This window comes from Patagioenas fasciata, chromosome 1 (assembly GCF_037038585.1).
Source record: "Patagioenas fasciata isolate bPatFas1 chromosome 1, bPatFas1.hap1, whole genome shotgun sequence".
NCBI lineage: Eukaryota > Metazoa > Chordata > Aves > Columbiformes > Columbidae > Patagioenas > Patagioenas fasciata.
The window spans coordinates 160,663,102-160,687,040 of NC_092520.1; positions in this window are offsets into that span (position 1 = coordinate 160,663,102).

The following is a 23,939-nucleotide window of genomic DNA, read 5'->3' on the forward strand; positions in this document are numbered from 1 at the left end:
CCGTTATACATACCTCATATTCCCACCTGGAAATACAGATGGCAGAACTGCCTCCAGTGTTGCCAAATGTGAAGCAGATCAGACATGGCAGCATCCCTGTCAGTCAATTGCCCTGAGTTCTCCTCTGATCTCTAGCATAGATTTTAATACCATTTTTTGGTAAATCATTTTCTTTCCTCTGGCCTCTTCCTTGCTCTGGAGAAGTCAGTCTTTCATCACATGTACGGGTGGTATTTGGGGAAACAGGGTACTCTATGCTACAGTGGTGACAGAAATAATTCATAAGGACAGGTGACCTGAAACATTAAATAGTGGGCAGATGCTAGCAAATTGCCTCAGTAAGCACTGTGATTGTGTATGATCCTTTCCACCTGCTAATGAATATGCATGTGGAAAATAAGAAACTCATTTTTTTAACTACTTTGAGTTTGCATTGGTAGTGAATAAATCAGGATGATAAAATGTGAAGTCATCCATATTTAAGATTTAACAGAAAAGGACAGTTATAATCTACTCAGGAATAAATATAGGTTCATAACCAGAAAGTTCCTGAAGGTCAGAGGAAGGAGATCTGTAACACACAGTAAGCGTTTAGGTCTGGGACAGGAAAAAGGGCAGTTTTCAGTAAGTTTACAGCTGGAATGTTGCTTTCTGAGGCCATCATTTCCAGAATGCCAATGATCCTGATGCTTCTTTTTAGTCCCATGGACTATTTTGTCAGGCTGTAAAGACCTGTGTGTAATTAACACCAAAAAGAAATTAATCTGAGAAGACAAAGCTTGTCATCAAAGGATAACATGGTAAGGAAAAAGACAAAGCTGATGATAAAACTGTAATAGGAACTGGCAGAAGAGAACCTCCACAGCTCTAAATTTTGGCATAATCTTGGACAGTATTAGAAGAACAGTCAGACTGTGTTATGTTAGGAAATTTACTTCTCCTAGTTTTCCTAGAATAAGGATTATGGATATCTAAGATAACCAAATTATTAAATAAAATCATTGTATACATTGTCAGCCACTACATAATCCTGGACGTGACTAAAACACTTTGATACTTGTTGAACCTTTCCTAAGAGCAGCTCTGTTTCTGCCGCTCAGCATATCATTTTATGCACAAGCTCTGGCAATATTCACTCAATGTTAATGTAAACCCAGTTAGATCTTCAAACTCAATATTCTCCTTTTTTTCCACTGGTGGAATCGTATTCAGAGCAGTTTTCAAACCAGTACATCCAGACCAAGTCTTTCACAAAACACAGAAGTCTTGTTTGCTATGTGATGTGTACAGTTCTCGCAGCTGGGTACCTGAGTATTTTAATGTATGGGTTTACTTGTTGCTAGAGCTGGCTTGAAACAAAGGCTGAAATCCAGATATATCTCTGTCCTGGATTATTCTGGTTTCAGTATTGCTCTCACTTATTTAAATATTTAACCATTGTTACATTCAAATAATATTTTACTTGGCAATATAAATACACCTAAATCTAATGGCTAAACCACTTGTGTAAAACAGGGAGACAAGAGTTTCAGGTCCTTCCTCAAATTAAGGAAATCAGGGATTTTCACCTGAATCTTGCTAGTTGGTTATTTATTCACAAAACTGGTTTCAAAATGATTAAGCTTCTTGTTTGAGAGAATTGAGTTTTACGTGATGTTCTACACTTCCAGTCAGGAGACAAGCAGACAATTACCATTAAGAATGTGGGTGTGGTTTGGTGTTTTTTGTTGTTGTTGCTGTTGTTTTTCTTTTTCCCGTCTCCCTGTTTCCTGTTAGTTTTCTTGCACTGACCTTCTGGTGTCCCTTACCCTTATTTGGATCATGGTTTCAGATAATAAATCTAGGTAGCAGAGCAGCTCAGCAATTGATGATGTAGCTCTGTGTACTACTGGGCCTTGCTTTAGGAGTTTTGCCAACAGTTTCACAAGGACAGAATTCAGTCTTCCAACACAGAAAGATATGGGGCCAAATTTCCAACCCTGTACTGTGTGTTGCTGCAGCCAGAATTTGAGCTGCGATGTTGAATATTATAGTGGTTTTGCTGTGTAACTCCAGGCTGACAATGTGCACACAGCAGCTGACATTTTTAAAATCAGTGATTCACAGTAAAGATTAAAAATTACTTTTCCTTTGACTCAGGATCTTATATCACCCACACAGCCCACTGTGAAATTGTGTAAAAATGCTTTACCCTAAATCCATCCAACCAAAGTCTACAACTGAAAATGATATTGTGCAAAGTGATTCTTCAGTAGGCATAATGAACCAAGCTAACCCGACTGGATTGCCCTTGGGAAAAAGTAGTTTGCCTTCATGTGATCAGTCACAATCATCTTTGGGATCTCTATCCAGCAGTGCATTATTTCCTGTGAGCTGCTTTTAGTGTATTTTAGCCACTGGATCGATTCACAGTAAGACTAAGAGTGGGATTTCGGAGCATTGAACTGGGGAAGCCTTTGATGGCAATCAAGGATGCCTATTTTTCCAGCCCTGTAACATCCACCACCTCCATTCGTTGAACATTTGCCTACTCATCTCTTTAGGCGAGGTTTTTAGGCAAGGTCTTTTAGGTGAGGTCTACTCAGGTCTTCAGGTGAGCCTGAGCCTCAGGAGCTTGCACTGGCCAACATGGTTTCTTGTCATTCGGGTTTAAGCTGACCTGCACCATATCTACAGCTTCACTCTTCCTTAAGTTAAAACTTTTCTAGGTTTAAGATGAGTGGTTGTTGACCTAGCAAGGAGCTAAAGTACCCTGTCATGCAAATAAGTTTTGTCTTAGCACACAACTGACTGCAAAACAGAAATGGTAAAGTGCTAGGAAGAGCTTCCAGGAGCGTTGGTTTCCTCTTGTTTCCAAACAAGAGGCCTAGCTACCACGTTGGGATGAGATTTATTTGTATCTGTTGCTTGACATTACATAGAGCACCATTTTATCTATGAGGAGGATTGCTGGGAAGAAAGCATGCACTCAGACTGGAGCCTAAAGCTGCCTTCTGGGTGATGGCAGATGCTTGCTCGCTGCTCTGAAGGGATGCTGCTCTCTGGGATGGAGGGATTCCCAATTCTGGCCAAATCCGTGGCCTCTAATCCATGAGGCCAGAATTGAAAATGCAACATCACACTTTTAATTTCATGGGTCTCTTCAGAAAAGATTGAACAGAGTCAGACAGCAACTTCCTATTAATCCTGTAAGCTCTCAGTGGAAGACAGATTCCTGATTTAAAGGCCCTTACTTCTCTAAAGAGGCAGTGCTCCCAAAATAGGTAAAGAAGACAAGAAGGTCCCCAAAGCAAGAATTTCTACCTCAAGCTTATAGAGGAGTCTGTTTTGTCCAGGAAACATGGATGGTCAACATGAGAGGTTAAAGATGTTCCTCACTGGTTGTCCAGGGATGGAAGTTTTGTCAAGACAGGATTTAAACTAGGCATCTAAATAAGGCAGGCTTGATCTTAATCTAAGTTTGTATCCTTATGAAATATTAAGCATAACATGAGCATACGGTAGCTCTATTTTTAATATCCAAGACTGTGCAGGTTTGCTTCTTTTGAGTCATAGCTAATTAAAATAGCTTTGCCATTGACCTTTAAATAACATGATTGATTGATTTATATACTTATTTAAGCAAAGAAATCATTTCAGCTTTCAAAAAAACCTCACTCAATATCTTTTTAAAAATTGGGCATAAATAAACATATCTCTGCATGTTCATTTAATGATCTAAACATTACTCAGAGGAAGTCTGACAGTCTGGTGAAACACTGGTTATTTTTTGTTATCTGGAGAGGAGGAATGAGGGAATATTCAGCATCAATCTTTAAAATGAAACTATTGACCTGAACACCTGTTCCACTTTTTATTTTTATTTTTTAAATTTTATTTCAAGAGTACTAATTTTCTGTGCATGACAGAACTTGGAACAGATGCAGTGAAGCAGAAGTTAGAAGAATCTGCTTGCTCTGTTTGCTGGCCAGAGGGCAATGCAGGGCTACACAGGAATGTTGAGGGCACGTGAACAGTTCTTGCAGACTGATCAAAGTCTGCAAACCACACAACTTTTTCTTCCTGCTTATTTGTTTGTTTGTTTGTTTTTCCAAACAGTTGAACATATCAACATGTTTTCAAACTTTCTGGTTTTTACAGTGAGTCAGTGAGAGGTCAGGTTTATTTTAAGCATGTGTGCGTTTTATGTAAAGAGTAGAACAGTGCATGTGCAGATGAAATAAATGATGTAATAACTAGCTAAACAGCTCACATGCAGGCATGAAGAATGAAACTATTAAGTGCTGTATTAAACAGCTTCATAGAAGTTTGCGTGCATAATTTCTGTAATTTACATTTTTATGATCACCTATTCTTCATAGCAGTACAGATTTTACCTTCTATCTCATCATCCCGAAGTGCATTGCAAACATTTTGTGAATTAAAACATGTAACAGAACTGTAAGGTAGGAAACCAGAAACAGCACCATATTTATTGTTGATGGAAACTGAAACAAAACCAATATTCCTAGCTCTTATGAATTTTTCATATCTCAAGTTACTTAGTATTTTTCTTTAAAAAACCTTACTAGATTCCCATGCCCCTTTTTCTTGGTGAGGAAACTGTCCCAGGAGTTCCTCCTCCTAATCTTACCAATACACAGACTAGTGTCCTCAGCTGCACTTGTGTGACTGTTAGCAGGGTGCACTGTAAACTCAGGATGGTAACACTATCTGTTTTAAAAACAGTCCTGATACCTGTTCCCTGCCCAAAATGTTATCATGACATGTATTATATTCCTAACTCATCTCCTAGCACAGTGGTCTGTGTTTGTGCTGATGCAGACAAAAGGGAAATGGACCACAGCAAAGGAAAAGGAATAGAAAAACAAAGAGGGAACCCCCTAATGAGCTGTGTGGAACTGCATACCATGGCATTCATTTAGTTTGCTTTCCTAAAAGGCACAAGTAAGCAGGTAAAACTTGTGTCAGACCTGGACTTTGTGGGGCAATGGAGGGTTATGTGACTGTCTATGTTTATAGAATCTTAGAATTGCTTAGGTTGAAAAAGACCCTTAAGATCATTGAGTCCAATGGTTAACGTAAGACTGACAAGTCCACCACTAAGCACATCCCTAAGCACCACATCTACATGTCTTCTAAATGCAATGTATTCCCATGAATAAGGAAACCTCCCAATTGAACTCTAATATCACACTTCTCTCACAGCCAGGGAAACAAACAGAACTTCTAGGATAAATACATAGGTAAAGCTTTGTTCAGACTTTCATAACTCCTGGGAATGAATTGCGGTATACTCTTAAGTCATGCATATCATTCCCATGCTTTCAGGTCCTTGGCAATGTGTGCCTTATACACTGCAGAGGAAAGGATGATTTAATGTTGTCACAGTACACTGAGTATCTCTGGTACATGTGATTATGTAGGATGGCCTGTACTTTGGCTGTGGAAAGAGCTTTCATCATGCAGTAAATAGCCACTGGTAAATAAGTAGGAATGATCACCACTTTACTTAGAAGGGGAGAGAGATAAAGGGTGAAGCCATGGCTGTACTGAAACTGGGCTCAAGAATGCTATTAAGTTCAAAGGACCCAGGATTTTGACCAAGAAATCAAAAGGCCTCTTACTTCTTCCAGAACAAAGCAAAACCAAAGAGATCTCATCAAGATTCTTAAAAAAATACATGGCCTGAAAAGTAGATTATGAGCAGAATATTACATAATAGTAGAAAAGCCAGGGGGAACAAAACAAACAAACAAACAAACAAAAGATGAAATCAGGTCAGAATTACACATCCGTCCAAGACACTAATTTGTTTGCTTATAAATATTAATGAGATCTGATAGGAGAATGTAAATTTTGTGAAAACTTTGAAGATTTTTTTTTTTAATTTCTGAGAGTTTACTTAAAAAATCTTAAAAAACAAAAACAAAAACATCACCACCACCAAAACAAACAAACAGAAAAGCCCCACAAAATGAAGTTGTATTAAAATGTCCATGTTGAGATTGGAAAGAGAAGATTTCTGACTCAGTCTTCTACTGAAGACTTCATCCCACGCCTCAGAAACATGTTTGTGGGAAAAGCCATAAAAAGAAAGTGCATAGAGCATTCTTCGTTTTGAGCAAAAATGTTTTCCTGACATGAAATGATTGGTTCAAAGTGTTCTCTCCAGTTCTCATCACTATTACTGTTCAGGTTTGCCAGCAGAACTGAATGCTTTTCACACAAGGAAACTTCTTGCTTGTGCTCCAGGAGCTCATAATCTTAAAACCAAACAAACAAATATCCTGAGAAACCAAGATAAAGGAAGAAAGAGAGAAGAAAAATGAAAGCAGTCATGGAACAAGGGATGACATACCAGGGAAGGAAAGGTTGGAGAAACTAAACAAAATTAGCTGATCAGTGGTAGGTTAACATGTCATTAGCAACCCCTCAGAAACTTTGTATTAAATTAAGAACATTAATACTGCCAGTCTCACTCACCAAGCCTGCAGTTTTCCTCTCTAGCTCTTTGCAGTATGTTTTCAGCATTTTCCCTTACCTTTCTCTGATAGACAGGCAGGGAACCAATATGTAAAATATTAATAGACCTCAAAGGTTGAATTCATGATTCTTCTACAGGTCCAAAGAAAAAAGTGGAAAATTTTGGTAGAAACAGATCAGAAGATACATGTGTTTTCAAATCAGCTCAGGAACAGTTTGTTCTCCATAAAACCCAAGAAAACACAGATGACTGGCTAAAGACAGGCTAAATCCCCCCTTTTCCCCGAACTACTCACAGAAGATAGGGAGCAAACCACTAGGTGGGAGGGTGAGCAAGAAGGGGCAGGATGTCGAGTAAGGCTCCTGGTTTTCATTAAGTGCACTTTGCTAACTGATACCCTATGACTACATAGTTGTTTAATGATCTACAGTCAACTTCTCCCATTTGTTTTTAAAAACACTAAGATATGTCACAGTAGCAAGCCAAAATATGTTACATACTACAATATCGTTTTTACTGCTCAGCACTGAAGGGCTTATTTACTGTCCAGGTGCTCTACTTAGGAAACCAAGAGAACAATCTGAGAGGACCTGAGGTTAACAGCTATGAAGATTTTTCTTTGTTCTAAACTTTGTGGATGGAAGTGGCCTTTCATCATAGAATCATAGAATTGTTTTGGTTGGAAAAGACTTTTAAGACCATTGAGTCCAACCATTAACCCAGTACTGCCAAGTCCACCCCTAAACCATGTCACTAAGAACCACATCTAATGACTTCACTTAGCGTAAAACAAGTTGAAAAGAGATGACACTGCTGCCAGAGGTTACCCTGCATGCACTTTCATGATGACCAGAGGAATCCTTATAATCTTTACTATCATTTTACCTTCTAGATTGGTCCTAATTCACAGTATGAAAGGGAAGGTGATGAGGGAGAGCAGTAGGAGAATGGTTTAGATGTTATTTATGACTTTTCAGTTGAGCATCCAAATACATTAATGATTTCCTTCATCACTCAGGACCCATAGCCTTATGATTCCTCCTCAAGAATATTCAGGAGCATGTCTCTTGATGTACTTGCATAACGCATTTGATTACTCTACTTGTTCATTTTATACCAATGATGTACTTGGATATACAGAAGACAACAACAGTGCTTGCAATAGTTTATGGAAGAAGACCTTGTGCTTAATTTCAGAGTAGCCTTACTGTTTAAAAGCTAATTGTAAGTTGCTTAAAATCTGTCCAGGTGGCAGACAGCTCTAGCTGATGGCAATAACCTGAAGCTGAATTACTCGGTGCCCAAAGTCCAGTTGGTGACATTATAGATGGAACGTGCTGAGAAGCTAAGCACTGTGGAATTGCTTGTTAAGGCAATTTGGGACAGCAAGAACGTGAACTGACCTACAGCCACCTGTTTTGTGTTTCTACAGCCAAATGCTGTGTTTTTCCACTGAATTCATTCCCATGCTCAGAGCTAGTGGTATAAGGCCTTGCTGGTAGTTTTCCACCTTATCTGTGATTTCTTTTGTGGAGGAATTAGATGGTTATAAGAAAGCTGAGGCTAAAGAAATCTCACTGGAAGCATTATGGAAATTCAATATAATTGAAAAGGAAGGAATACAAAGAAAGTACAAATGTTGCATTAATACCCTTCATGCTTTGAAAGGTTAAGGCATCAGTAGAAAATAGTTGTTTTCTGCTCCTGAAGTTTTCTTCAGCATAGGTAGGAAGGAGCCTGGCACAGTTTAATCTTTCCAGCTTTCCTATAGAAGTACAGTCTGATGCAACTCTTCTTTATATTTTAGAGTTCTAAATGTCTCTGTCTTGTTGGCCACACCTTCTGTGAATCTCCATGTTGTAATATGACAAAATTTAGCTAGTCAAGAGGGAGTTGTTCAGAAGACTATCTCTAAAAATGGTATTACACATATGTACCACTTATCAGTGGAAGGGTGTTATTGCAAAGAGGTAGTTATTTTACTTCTTACATATTTCATTGTCAATATATACTAATTAATTTTTTTGTCTGTCAGCCCAAAATATACCACAGTCCATTATTTTCAGCTGTTAGAGGAAACAGCCTTAAGTACTAAAGCTGTTAGAAAATTTAAAACTCTATCCCTTCAAATAATTCAATATAATATTTATTTCAATGGAAAAAGAAACAAGATAGAAGGGAAGCAGCTCTACACAAAGAATGACTTAGCTGTTGGTGTCAGAGTTCTACTGGTAAAAGCTAGTCTATAGGAGCCAAGGATCTGCAGCTTGATTTCAGCACCAAGAAAAAAAAAAACAAAAAACAAATTAGTTTCTAAGTAGACTTTTGCAAATAATATTTCAAAAAACAAAGATCAAGACTATGGTCAAACCACAGTCTGACTGTGATTAAATCAGTTTCTGGTATCACAAGTGTTGTTACTCCATCAAAGCAATCAGTTTCCCACAACTTTGCCCTTTTTTTCTAGTTCAAATTCCCTTTCCTCCCATGATCCTCCTGGCAGGCAACTCCTCCATTGCCTTCTTACCTGTCCTGACACAAGAAAACGCTGCCCCAACCCTTCCTTCCTGCAGATGTGGGATAGAACATTCATGTTTTTATCCCTGTCCTATTCATCTGCTTCATGGCTACCAACTCTGAATTGATGCCTTTGAAAAAGCAACTCAGCCCTGGAAAAGAGGTCATAGATAATGAGAAAAGAGTGTAAACTATGAATCTGAAACCCTTGACATCAGAGGGAGTTGTTGCAGATAAAAAGTGCCTACAAAAAAAAAAAAAAAGAATCTCACCTCCTCCTCAGGTAGCAGTAAAGATAAGCACTTAGGGGAGGTGGTAACCATGAGATCATACTTTACAGAGAACATAGTATTTGAGTAGGAATTAAGACATCCTATTCCTGATCTCAAAGTAGTTTGTCAGTCAGTCATTGACTCAATGAGGAGAGCCAGACAAAAAATGTTTTGCATTCAGAGATCAATTAGCTGGATGCCAACCATTTACTGTTTGTGACACGGTGTCACAGAGGTGTGTATCCAGGTCAAAGGAGCATATAACAACATGGAAATAATATTGAGGTTGGATATTGTTGGCAAAATCATGTTTGGGGTTTTTTTTCCCATTGTTCTCTTTCCAACACAGAAAAACACAAGAACTCTTCAGATGTTACAGTAAAAATATTCGATAAAGCACATTTGCATGAACATGAAATTGAAATCCTCTGTCTAAGACTCAAGATCACACAGGGAAGAAAGAAACAGCAGCTGTCACAGCCCTTCCATGTCAAAATGCAAATAAATTTGAGGAGTAAAAGAGAAGCTGGAAAAGAAAGTGAACAGCGCAAATCTAAAACCAGAACTGTACCCTAGGAAATTCTATGTTGAACTAAGGGACAGATTAAGCAGTGAGAAAGACATAGAAATATGAACTAGAGATTGGAGCCAAAGAAAGAAATAGCAGCACTCGGTGGCAGTGTGTTTGAAGTTAGAGCAAACACAACTAAATTTTGGCAGAAAGATGGCAAAAACTGCACAACTGCAAAAGAAATATCATACCTCAAGGAAATATAGAAGACCCCAGGTAGGATATTTTCTAGAATGCTAATTCCAGTAAAATATTGGAAGGAGAAGGAAAGGAGCATGAAATAGCAGAAAAGCATTGATAAACAAACAACAAAAAGCCCCACAATCAAAACCAACACCACACTTGAAGATTTGGTGGGAGATGCTGGTTTTATGGTAGGAACAGAGAAAAGTAATGCAAAGGGGGATTAATCTAACCTAATCTCACCTAATTTCCTCTGTAGGCAATACAGAGAAATAAGCACATCTAAAGTGCAGGTTACCTCATCTTCTACAAGTTCTCTAAAGTAAATCAAATCAGTGGTGGTTTGAAAGTTCCTGTTTCTTTTCATTAAGTAAAAGTAGAGTCTAAAGTTACTAGCTTAGATGAAGATATCTAGATTGTAGTTATTTACATATTGTTTCCCAAAGTGGCTAACACTCCACAAGGAAATTTCAGAACAAAACATGGGAAACTGATAGTAGAGACACCACAAGCTATGGGACAGCAGAGTTCACACAAGTCTTCAAAAGGTTGCACTTCAACATTACATGCTGACATGTAAATTCAAACGGTTTAACATTTGCATTTGACAATCCTTAGTGTTTGAAGCACAGGTAGATATCAGAAGCCGAAAAAAGCAAACAAAAGGCAACAAACTCAAAACAGAGGCACTAAAAATCACCTGACATCACTGTCCTAATGTAACCAACAGTGTTGTCCAGTACAGTTTGGAGAATACAAGACTTCTCTTTTTCATTAAAAATACAAAACTGTCAGAGAATCCAACAGAAACACTATGATCTGGAGAACTGAATGTCATTTGAAACGTAACAGTGAAGGACAGAAGAAGGTAATAGTGCAAAACTTAAAGAACAACAGACTAAATTCAAGGCTTAAGTGCCTTATGTCTTATGTCATCCAGGTATCACAAAGAAGGACCTTTGGGAGTATTTTCCATTTCTTTCATTCATCTTAGAGTTTTCTTGGCTAAAGATAATCATTGTCTCTTTTCCCTTTCAGACTGTTATGATTAGCTCTAAAATCAGCTCTATGCAGAGTTACACCCTGCTAACTTCAGAAAAAAATTGTATAACGTGTTAAGGAACTGAGCTCCACAAAACCTTCTGTAGGACCAAGGGACCAGAAAAAGCAGTTCGATGTGGAATCTTATATGAGGCAGAGCTGGTTAGTATTGCCTTTTAGAAAAACAGTAACACAAGAAACACTGGTAGAGCACATCTCTGTTATTCAAACTTAGATTACAGAAACGCATCACTGACTAATTATTTTGGAAACTACAAAGACAGTAACATGGCCAAGAGTAAGCCATAGGTTGGTTAATGTGAAGAATTCTAAAAAAGAAGACCTTTAAATTCTCCATCCTAAAGGACACATCAGAGTATTTTCCTAGTGCTGTCTTACAAAGAAAATAATATTAGAGACAGGAGGTGTATCTACAAACTCAGTCTAACATCTTCAGCCAAACAGGGAATCTAGAGTAGCAGAAGCAAGCTGATTTTTTTTTATTTTTTTTTTTTTTTTTACCTCTAACAGTAAAGCTAATACATATCTGAGAGAACTGAAGATCAACCCAACATTAATATAATGGGACATATTAAGTATCCTGATATTTGAAGGAAAGATCAATAAGAACAAGGTAGACATTAGCTGCAGCCCAGCTTCAGCTGAATCAGGAGGCAGTGTACAACATACCAGAAACCTGTGTCTTTGATAGTTACACATAGATGTTCTGATGAAGCTACCAAGTAAAAATTAACTGCTGTTGGGACAACATTAAGAAAAATGCTTAGCAGAGCAGTCAAACCACTAAGTAAAATTACTCAGTGGCAGCAAACGACTGAGTAGTGATTCTCTGTTTTCACTAGCCATACCTGTAATGTTTACTTTCTATCCAGTGGGTATCCTAAACATAAAACACTGTGGTCACAGTTAAAAAACACAATAGTGTTAGCTGGAAGGAGTCAGAAAAGTTATGTCCAGAGCGTTTATCTGTGAGGCAGGTCAGAATATTTTCACAGCTGAGCATGAATTCACTACATTTGCAGCCTTAAAGTGGCCTTGAAGTTAGATTCATGTGTTTAGGCCAGGTACTACATGATGTCTGACTTGAAAAGTGTATTCTTGGCCTCTTGAATAGAGCAATTTCCAGAGGTAAAAATAAATAGGACTTCAACCCCATTTTCAGATCTCAATGGAGATCCAGTGCAAACAGAGTATATAGCTGCTCAAGATTTTGACCTTTCCTAGCAAAGTATTTAGGGAAGATTAGAGAAGCATGGTTTATCAATTTCAGTTTCTTCTAGACCTGGTCAGTAGCTAAGTACAAATATTGTGAATCCACAGTGACTGCTGTGGTGAGTGTTCAGCTTTCAGATACCAAATTTGTGTGAGAAACTGCTAAGGGACTTCAGTACAAAGTGGATTCCCAGCTTACAGCGGGCATGACTTGCTGTCGTGAGGGAGTAATTTACGGTTCTGCTGGCTGCAGAGCAATGTTTAGATTTCTTAAAGAGAAGTGCAACTTAAAAGAGTTCGGTGGCAGGTTCACTCTTTTATTTACTGCATGGGGAAAATATGCCAAGCTGAATGCTGCTTAGCTTCTCTCCAGGTGCCTGCATCCATTCATGAAGCAAACTTTCAGGTGTCTTTCCTCCCTGATAACCGTTCACTCCCGGGGCTGTGTCTTGGAGCTCCGAAGACAAACTTTCAGGCAAGGCCTATGTCTGTCGCAGTGCAAACGTTCAGGATTCTTCTCTCCCCGATAACCGTTCACTCTGGAGCCTATTTTTAAAGCTCCAGTGGCAAACTTTCAGGTGAGGCCCTTAACCACATGCAAAACAGACTTTCAGGAAACAAAATTCTCAGAAAATAAAAAAATTAATGGAGTAGAATAGCAGAAGTGCTGGCTCAAGCTGACTACCTGCACAGAGGTCCACCCAAACATAGAATCCTACAAACTTTTCTGTCTTTACAGACTACTCACACCAAGATCCAGTCCAATAGCAAAATTTCACCACCAGGTCCTTTGCTCCGCATTGAACCCTTTTTCCGTGACTCCATGTGAGCCTTTGTTTAGTTCAGTTGTAGACATTGTTTTTGGTCCATATCCTTGAAGGTACCGTTTTGTTTGGATAAATTCTTTCTTCTCAGTAAAGTGCAAAATAGGCCCTACTTTGCAGATGTCTGTGATGTCTCCGCGTTAGCCTTGGATCATTGTTTTCCCAGTCAGTTCCATTTTTCCCAGCAAAATGCAAGCTGGACTTTATCTTGCAGGCGTTTAGTGTAGTCTGCAGCTGCTTTTGGCAAATACAAGCTTAAAACTTTAGCAAATCTATTCTACTAAGTAATATAAACCAAAGAGTATATTAAAAATCATACAAGCTTATATCTCTAAATAATCCATTACATTTGGTGTGCATCTAATTAAGCTAAACGATTAATATTTAACTTGAATTGCGCTCATCCACTGACCTGTAAGTAGTAAAACCATTGTCATACAGCTCATTTATTTAGCAGGCAGAGCTCAAAGTGGGCTTATCCAGGCTGTCATATTTATAGAATGAAGTGGTTGATTTGTAGTCAAATTGCATACAGTAGGAAAAGTATGCACGAGACGCTCTGTGCCCACAAGCCACTAGTGTTTAATGTGCCATTCTGCTTCCCTGTGGGTCTCCTGGAAAGACTTCTTGGCCTGGTTGTGGCTTAGGCCTTTACCTCCTCTGAAACCTGGACCAAACTGCTGCTGGTTTGCCTGGGAAGGGTCACGTGCATCTGCTACACTTGCCAGCTCTGTTCCAAGCAAAAGGAGATCCAGAAGTTTGGGAAAAGGAGGGAAGAGAAGTGGAAGACTTGTCACCCTGACTTGAGGAAGAAAAGTGATATGGCAAGTACCAAAAGGAGGCTGACCAGTGGTGAGAAGATGTAGCTGAATTGCACCTGTGTGCTTCAAGGATATCTCCTTTATGAGACGTCACTGGTACCATGCTCTAAAGATGTCCCAGAGTCACAAATTACGGAAAGCTGAACTGTTTCCACTGTTCAGGGAAAACATCCCTTGCTGTATGCTTGTGCTGCTTCATGCTGCTTCCTGGGCATCTGTTGTTGACCCTCATCAGAGACAAAATGCTGAACTACACAGACCCTTTATGTGACCTTGAACAGATGCTCTAATGCCTATAGTTTAACTCCAGCACTACCTCTGTTTTTAGATACATTTGTTGCTACCCGTTATTCTTTTCAGGAGGAAGGCAGTTTCAGTGATTTGTCCTAAGAAAGGAATACCAGAACATTAACCTTCCTTCATTACTTCATCTATGTATTTCTTTCATACCCTCCATTTAGTGCTTTGCACACTACTTCTCACTGCAGGGCATTTGCAGGTTAAAAGGAAGAAGTAGTTATGAACAGCATACAGCAGGAATGCATCCTGAAAACTGAGAAAAAAGTATAGACCTAGAATGAAATTTCTGTCATCAGTGCATGCTTCTTTACACTCCTAAGCTCCCTATTAATAGTGCTCTAAGCATTACCTGAATTGCTGAATGAGATGCAATTTGTGAATCAATGAATCTTTATTTTAAATGTTATAATTAATAAAATGTTTTGTTTTTACCACTGCCAGAAGTAAACATATGAAAGAAGGATCTTTGCCTAAGTGGGAAGATCATTACAGGTTGAATGGCTTTGCATGATAGTTTTAGAAGCTGTCCGTAGTTGATAGATACTAAATACTCTCTTATAATGCAAGATAGGATGTGTGTTTCAGCTTTAATAGTTACTAACTCATTTAGCTGCAGGGTAACACTGGGCTAATCAAAGGTCACCCAAGTGCTAGTTGATGTTGAATGGGAGTTGACAGCTTTCCAGACTAGCACAAAATTCATGGGGATTTTTTTTTTTTTCTGCAGGAGCAATATTCATCTGGGATTGACACAACGCTGACTTTCAAAACAATTGATTCAAATCCTTAAAGACTCTGCAAAATCAGACAACTTTTCAAGTTTTATCCTAGGGAAGAAGTGTTCATCTAAAAACGAACTTCTGGTCTCAGGTAAATTACTGAATTCCAGTAGCAATAAATTTCATAAAAAGCAGCAGGAATCAGGGACCTGCTTAGACAATTAATTTCAGGTTCTGTAGTTTCAGTATAAAATGACATAGATCACAAAATCTAAGCATCATTAATGGAAGAGAAGCATTTATTTTTACATTCATGGGATTAAAACAGTAGAAAGCACAAGAAACAACAGAGAACGTATAGGCATGTTTATTTGTAAGATTAAATAAGCTATACTTGAAGTGTGCACAGATTTTTGCAGGCACAAAAATCCCCCAGTGATGTGGTAAATGAAAAATAACATGTTCAAACACCAGCTGTTATTTTTGAAAGGCATTGTATCTGACTGCATCATAAGCTTGAATTCATAGGGTATATTTAACTACCTTTAAGAGTCAAAGTTTGTTGTTCAAATTTGTGCTTGCATGTATTCTCTGGTAGATTCAACTGTTGTGATTGCAAATGCAAAGAGATTACCCTCTCCTGCAGACATGCTGAGTGCGAGTGTATATGTGAAGGCATACAGTCTACATTAAAATTGTATAATTTTGCCCAAAAATATACTTATTTAACAGCGTATGATATAGTTATCTCTTACAACCAAGATTACCCCTTTGACCATGTCATGCACGCACACGTTCTCTTATAATGTATCTCTGTAGATACTTTAATAACTTTAAAAACTAACATACCATTATATAAGTAATTATAGTGGATTTAAGATCAGGTCAAGAGGAAGTGTGAAACTCATCAGTTAGGAAAAAGAATGAGATGAAATATCATGCAATTAGAAAATAATTAAGATTCTAATGAACCTGTCTCTGACAAGGATGTTTGTCCACGAACCCATGGAGAGGGGAGATGTTCTTTGAAAAGATAATGAAGTAGAAAAAAAAAAAGTACTTCACCGTGTGGCTACAAAAGAAATTAAAAAGATTATATATCGGTGTGTAATAAATGTAATTAAACAGGTTATGCAACTGCAGGGTAAAATATACCCATAAATTGTAAAGTCTGAGACCTACAGCTGTCTAAACAGCCTATTGAAATTCTTTAATCCTCACTCTGTCATGCATTAAGAATTGTTTTCCAGAACAAGAGCTCCAGGACTGTGACTACAATCACTGTGGAGGATTTGGCCACTATACAGGCCATATATTCAGACATGTTCTTCTGTATCTGTTACTCCATCTATAGCACCATTCTAGATTTCCACAGCATTGGATTTGACAAAATTAATGAACTGAAATAAATAGTATGTAAGCTTCACAGCTGACTTTCTCCTGCCATTACAACCAGGTGTCATGAGCAGAGTACCATACCTTTCCATAGGAGAGAACACAGAAGGTCATTAAACTGATTGGATAGAGGGAATTAGTGATTTTCCTTTTATTTTATCTTCTAAATAAATCTGTTATTGCATTTAATCAAAGTTCTCACTCATATTTACAGTTTTTAAATACTTATACCAAAGACAGAAAAAAAAAAATACTAATTCTGATTCAGAAAGGCAGAAATGTCATTAAAAAAATCTTAGTGAATCTGTCTGTTCCATGTTAACATTTTTTTTTAGATTAATTATAGAATGCTAAGGTGTTTCATCTTTTAATAGCTTAAAACCCCAGCTTTTGGAACTACTGAGGGAAGAACTTGAGTGTCAGGGGTTGTGAAATTTTATCCTGTAAAACTGTCTGATTTTTGCTTCTTTCCCAGCATACTTTATTCACTTGCTCTCCATTTTGTGTCATTTTTGCTTACTCTTTTTTTTTTTTTTGTATAACTACATTTCTCTTTAGTACATACCCTCTCAAATTCTGATGCCATCTCTCTTTGGTTTGCACGACACCCAGAACACTTGTCTTCAATGGGCCTTCCTGAATCCTTCAGTATCACCATGGCTGACAGCATCAGTTAGCCACCTTAGAACACTGTGAAGCTCAGTGTATCAGGAACATTATCAGAACACAACTTCTTCCTCTTTTATATTTTTCTTTCTTTCCCATCTTCTCTTTTACCTTTTAATTTGGCTTCTCATTGCTAACTGAGTAGAAATGCAGTTTCAGAAAAGAGAACATTTCCTACTTTAAGTATTTGTGCTGGTAGTTAATGCATATTAAAACCAAATTATCTTCAAATAATTCTCTTTTGCTTTTCCCCTTCCCCAATATATTAGAAAGCTGCATTAAAACAATTTGTAGAATACTTTACAAAGGGTAAAGTCTCACTCAGGACTCTTTTATTCCCCATCAGCCTGATCACACATTCAATAAAATGCAATTATAGATCTGCTCAGCAGTGAGAGTGTGGGAACTCAAGGGAGGAAGTCATGACTTGATTTTTTTTCTCTCAAGTATTTCCCCATTTCAGTAATCAAGAGCATTCAGGTTGTCCTAAGGAAAAAAAAAAAAAAAAAAAAAAAAAATCAGCAGCATTCTAGTTTTCTTCAAATATTTACTTTTCACTACTTTCCTTAGTTTGGGTTCTGATGGTGTTGTTTTGGTTTTTCACTTTCAATATTTTGTTGGTTTGGTTTTACTTTTGTTTTGTTTTTTGATATAAAGCTCAAGGCTGTGAGTGGAGATGAAATGTTTTCTTCTGCAAATATGTTGCTGTACTCATCCTTTCTAGTGGTACCTGTTCTGAGTTCAATTGATTAAATTCACAGAGGCATAGTCAATTCCAAACACAGCAGGCATCTGAATTTCTAGACAGGGGTATTGTCCTACTTGGCCATTGCTGTTGTAGCCCACTAGAGTTAAAATAAGAGGAATGTGTGAAAATTAGTCAACTGTCAGTAGATTTATTTACTCCTTAAACAGTAGTAAGCAATTCTCTCTTTTACATAGATCTATTTCACTGTTTTGAGAGGGAAATAGCAGAGTCCACCAAAATGGAAAGTGCAAGTTATTAGTAATTTAGCATAAGAGAAGTGTACCTCTATTTTCAATAATTTGTGAATATCTATTATAAGTCATAACTAATGAACTAACATCATTACCTGAACTACCATCTGCTGAGGGTGGTAATTATGTAAGAATAGCATCCCCAGTATGGTGGGACTCTAGCCAGTTAACATGCAGGTAGTGTGGGAAGCAGCCTTTCACACAGATGTTAAGGAAAAAATAGACTGTTAAACATTGTGTGTGATGATTAGGATCACAATAAGATATCAACCCTATTCAAATAAATAACAGAAGTTTTTTAAGGCTGTTGCCCAAGTATAGTTATGCTAAATATATACCTGAGATATTTGAGACAGGAAGGCAACACAACACAGAGAGAATAGATCAGCAGGTTTACTATGTAGGTAGAGATGAGAGGAGCTGTTGGTTCCTTTAGCTTTTGCAGTTCATCTGCCCTGAGGTCAGCTGCACTTTGGCAAGTTACTCAAACAACACATGCCTTTATTACTCACACTTGCTTGTCCAGGGCTCCTTCCACTTTTTCAACACCAAGTGTTATCAATTAAAACAAAGTCCTGCACCTGGAGTAGGGAGTATATGTTAATTTGCAGCTGAGCAACACTTGTTGTAATGTAATTATGCTGGTATTGTCCAGTGAACAGCTCTGGTGGCAGAAGGAAAGGAACCCTGCTGGCCTGTGATAGCCAACCTCTTCATTGCCAGCAGCATGGAGAGTAGTTTGAAGCTTGAAGGCAATGCTCAGGCAAAGTACAGTCAGAGCCAGATGCTGTCAAGGGCAGCAGACAGTTGATGATACCAATGCTCGATCCTGTAGCTTGTTTTGCCCACAGCAGCCCTCTGGAAAGCTAAGCTGACTGCTGATGATGCCAGGGGAAAAGATGGTGTACGTGACATGTAGACCACTGCAACTGAAATGTCTCTTTTATAGCCCTCCCTCCTTGGAGCAGTTTGTTTGGACACCTTAAGCAATACACAAATAGACTTTGTGAGGTATATAGGTATATACTGCTATAGTATATAGGTATATACTTTGTGAGGTATAAAGGTATATACTGCTGAAAAGTATAAAGCAATTATTTATGGGTTTATTATTTATGAGCTCTATACACAGTAGAGCTAGGATTAAGAAGCTACTACTAGGCTTAGCATTGGTATGCTCATCATGAGGTCTCTGGAGACCAGACAAGGAGGGGAAGAGTTGGCCCCTGGAGCTGATTGAGAATCAGTGTGCCTGACTTATCATATTCTAATAACTTGTATAATTTTTTATTTTTCGTGTTCATGCTTTTCCTCTTGAAATCTTGAGCTGTTACCTACCGCTATCTCAACAATCCTGCCTCTTCAATTTTACCTCTTCTATCTCATGTGGCTCTGCTCTACAGGCCGTTGCCCAGCTTCACAATTTCTTCAGTGGTCTCAACCAAGGCTATGCAACTGGGACATACTAGACCTGAGTCAAACCATGGGGACGGAGGTGGTGTTAAAGAGAGGGGCCAGAGAACAAGTGGTGTACAGTTACCCAGCTGTACCATATCAAAAATAGACCTTGGACTAGAGACATTGAACCTTTTATATAACAGAAACTATTACACCTCTGTCTCTGTCACCAATGACTTTCCTCCAAGGTCTTCTGATGACATTAGTGGCAAGCTGGTCCCATGAAACAGACAGCAAAATCAATTTTATCACTAACACCGAAAAACCATTAGCTACTTTGCTTCTAGCTTATCCTGGCTACAAGAGTTGCAATCACTAGCAAGACAGTATGGTCAACATGCCTTATGACAGTATACAGGAAGCTTAGGGATGATTTGATGTTTGAGGTCCAAGATTATGTAGCGATGATATGAAAATAATCACTGTTCTTTTGTTTTTCTAGTATCCCTGAATCCTACCTCCTGCGAAGAGCCCTTTCAAGAAAGTTCCTCCAGCTCAGCAGAACAGTATAAAGACAAAAACTAGTTCAAATGCTGTTTTCTTTTCTCAGGGGATGATCATCTCTTCTAACATCTCAGTTACTTAAGCATCAGTTCTTACCAGTAAATAGAGAGAGCAGAGTTCCCTTCGCCAGGCTGGGACAAAACCAAGGAAAGACCCAAGTCTTTGTCCGGAGTCAGCTTCTGAGATTCATTGTTACAGGAGGCCAGAGTCCAATCTTATAATCCCTAGCTTTAGATGTGCTTAAATATTTATGGATAAACATTATTTTTGTTGCATGAACTAAATTTAACAATAATAATATCTTTTGCTTCAAGACATAAACTGATTATTGAAAGAATGAAGGATAAAGTTCTGTGCCTCAGTCCATGTGTTGTGTAATGCTGTTGGCCAAATATAATTAATGATGTCTTTCAAGATCCAGATGCTAGTTACTTCAATAGACAGAATAAAATAAAAATCTACTACTATTTGCCTAAATTTTTTTTTTTTTTTTTTTTTCAGCTGGTGAGTTCAGGACCATTTTCTTAGATGTTTATTTACCTAAGGAGGTAAAAAATGTCAATATTTCCATCTAACACAGTAGAAACATTTGGGCAGTCACTGTAGCTGATGGGAAGTTTGTCAATTACTCCAAGTGCAACAAAATAAGGCTTTTAAATAAAAACATGCAAACCGTGATAAGAAAATCCCAATGTTTAACGTGCAATTCACTGAAAATTCTCTTAGGTTTTAAAAATAATCTGATCAAGACTGAGAAGAAGCCATCCAAAGTCAAAATGTCTATATAACAAGCTTCTGCTTCATTTGTTTCCTCAAACAACTAGTTCAGTGCAAAATTATTATTCAGCATAAGTGAATACATGGATTTATTTTACTGTCTTATCTAATCATTAAAAGTTCCAATCAAACATAGCAAATTTTGCTAGTTTAAGGCTGATGTTAACATCAATTACCTCAATAGCCTTTTTGCCTTTTACCTTGTCAACATAATTTAAAAAAATATTTAAATGGGGGAGGGAGGAGAGAAGAGTAGACTTAAGAAAGTATGATACAAATGTACTATTCCCAACAAGAACAAAGGTAAGAAAAAACCTATCAGTAGAACTGCTTTACTGCTGGAAGGCTTCAGTGAAGTGTTACTGAGTTCCCAGACCTCTACATCTCACAGTGCCTCACCTCCCCAGAGGGCACTTTGTACCACACAGTTGAGAAGGTGGCTGGATTTGGTTGCCCTGTATTTGGTATAATTTGTAGGTTTTGAAACAATCTTTTTCCATCTCTCTTCTTCCCTTTCCCTGAGCTGGAGGTAACAATGACAGAAGGATTTAGATGAGAATATAAGGAGCAGAAATTTGGGGTTCAGATGCATTTTGGTACAATTTCACCATTTGGATTTGGGCAGCTGTAACTGATTCTCAACACCTAGACATTAAAAAATTGTATATGCACACAGTATTTGACAAATAAAAGATAGCTGAACTAGACTTAAAATATTTTTATGCTCTGGCAGCTCAAAAGTCAGTGGTATAAAAAGCACATTCAGTGCTGTTAAATCCAGCATTCTCATCCCCATTTCCAACACCCCCACCTTGTTCCACCTTTCAAAAATAGCAGTTATACACCTCCCAGAGACCAACTGGTATCCAGAAATATTTTCAGAAATATTGCAGCATTTGTGCAGATGTTGAAAGGCATTTTAACAGGGCAAAAGTAAACTTCATGAATGACCCATGGGCTTTTTTGTTCGTTCAGCCTTGCTGCACAGGTAAGGCCAGTGGCAACACTGACACCTTCTGATAAGAAGTGGGTACATCCATTCCCTTGCTGTCGCGGAGAATGGGGGATGCACTCTGCACCAGCAGGAGTGGGTGGTTCTCATAGATAATTCTATTCTATTTCTGTAGTTTCAGGCATCTCCCCAAGTCCTTTCAAACACTGCACCTTTTCAATATTCAGCTTGATGCAAGTTTCAGCTAAAAAGAGACAACAGAGAGGGAAAACAGGGGGATGAGGGCTGGCAAAGGCCTTCCCTGGCAGAATCTGTAAGGGAAAATGCAACTGTGTTGTTTCTATGGTGTGGTCCTCCTGTTTTGAGAAGTTCCATTGAAAAATAATACCAAATGTAGGTATTAGATACTGCAAGTCACCGAGTCATCAGTCACTGCAGATAAAGACCCTGCAGAATAGGCTTAGGATTGTTTTTCTTAAAGAATTATTTAGAAAGAGACACAGATTTACCTGCAGAGACAGAGAGAGAGATAAGATTGGTTAAAGTAGCAGATAATAAACACAAAGACTTGGGCTGAGTGAGGAAAATTCTGTGTAACACAGATGAGTTGTAGCACATTGCTTCTGGGGATATAAAAGACCTGTCTGCTCGAGAATCTAAAAAAAAATGATGTTAACTGGAGTGAGTGTAATAGGATTCTGTTTGCTGCAGGAAATCTGAGTAAAATACGATGCACTGATTTTCCATTCATATTACCGTAGCCACAATATCCACTTATCGTTAGGGACAACACATTGAGTCTCCTGTTTGTGTTTTATCCGGGCAAAGCACAGGTCCGAGATCAGTGCATGATAAGAGTATACATTGTAAATTATAGTAAAACCAGGTAACCAGTGGTGGATTAACAAGTAAATGGGACTTGATATGCTCAGATCAATATCCTGTCTTTGTGCTCCCTACACACAGATATCATAACAGGTCAGACTGCATATAGCACTCAGGTTCTTGCCAAGGTAGTTTCCTTCAGAAGCTGTCCATTCCAGAGGTGGAAAACCAGGGAATGTGTTAAGAGATGTTGGTTGTCTTTGAGCCCATGAATCAGAGATCCTTTCTGAAGGAAGGCACAGGAAGGGATGACACATGCTGTGTTTCATCCTGACATTGTATCAGGGCTCAGCTGCAGTATATATATATATATATATATATATATGTATATATATATATATATGTATATACACATACATATATACCTGTATCTGGCAGCTGCAATGTGCTTTTTTCTATTCCATATAAGAAACAACCTTATTTCTAGGATGAGGCATTGTAATTACATTTCCCCAGTGATCATCTAAGATTTAGGAGCCCTAGGTAACAAGGGTTCTGATTAACAGCACATGTTTACCTCTTTCTTTAGCTAATTTGCCACATTAGTCATGAAAACTATTTTACTTAACTGAAGGAGTAAGTTTTTTTTAAGTGTGCCCATCTTTAAGAACCTAGATCCAGAATTTGTGAGCCTATTGACATCTCACAGCTGAAACTTGCTGGAACTGCAAATTTCTGTGTCAATCTTAATCTGTCTGCAAAGATGAAGATGGAAAATTCTAAGTGTTATTAACAATAAACAAAAGATTAATAATTTGTTTATTTGCTACTGAATAGCAATGTAGATATAGACAGATACTAAACCTGATTTTTTTAAAAAATTTCCTTAAGGATTTTCTTTTTACAGAGGTAAACCACAACATATTTATTTAAATGAGAACATTTCTCAGCTATGGAGCTAAGTCATACATTATGCTTTACCTTTGGTATTTAAACAATGTGTGAAAACTTAATTGGTTCAGTGTATTTACAGTACAATTTTAAGTGCTTCTTTAACAATTGATCATTGCCCACTACTTGGGAACTCTCTTCAAGAGTGAGAAAAGTAGATTGTTTACATTCTGATGAAAAGTTATACTTTTGGTTTATATACCACACTAGACACAGGCTTCAAAATCAGAGTTATATTTTGCATCGACAAGCTCTTCTTCCTTCAGCAGTTTGACAAGATTCATGCCAAAATACTTTTAACAGTGAGACCCATAATACAAACAGTAACATGGATATATTATACTAAAACTATCTTTAAACTCACTAGCTCTGTTCCATGGGCCCAGTGTGTCTCCTTTCTTGGTCTGGTTGTGGCATCCAGTTTGAGCATCCTGTGGCCACTGA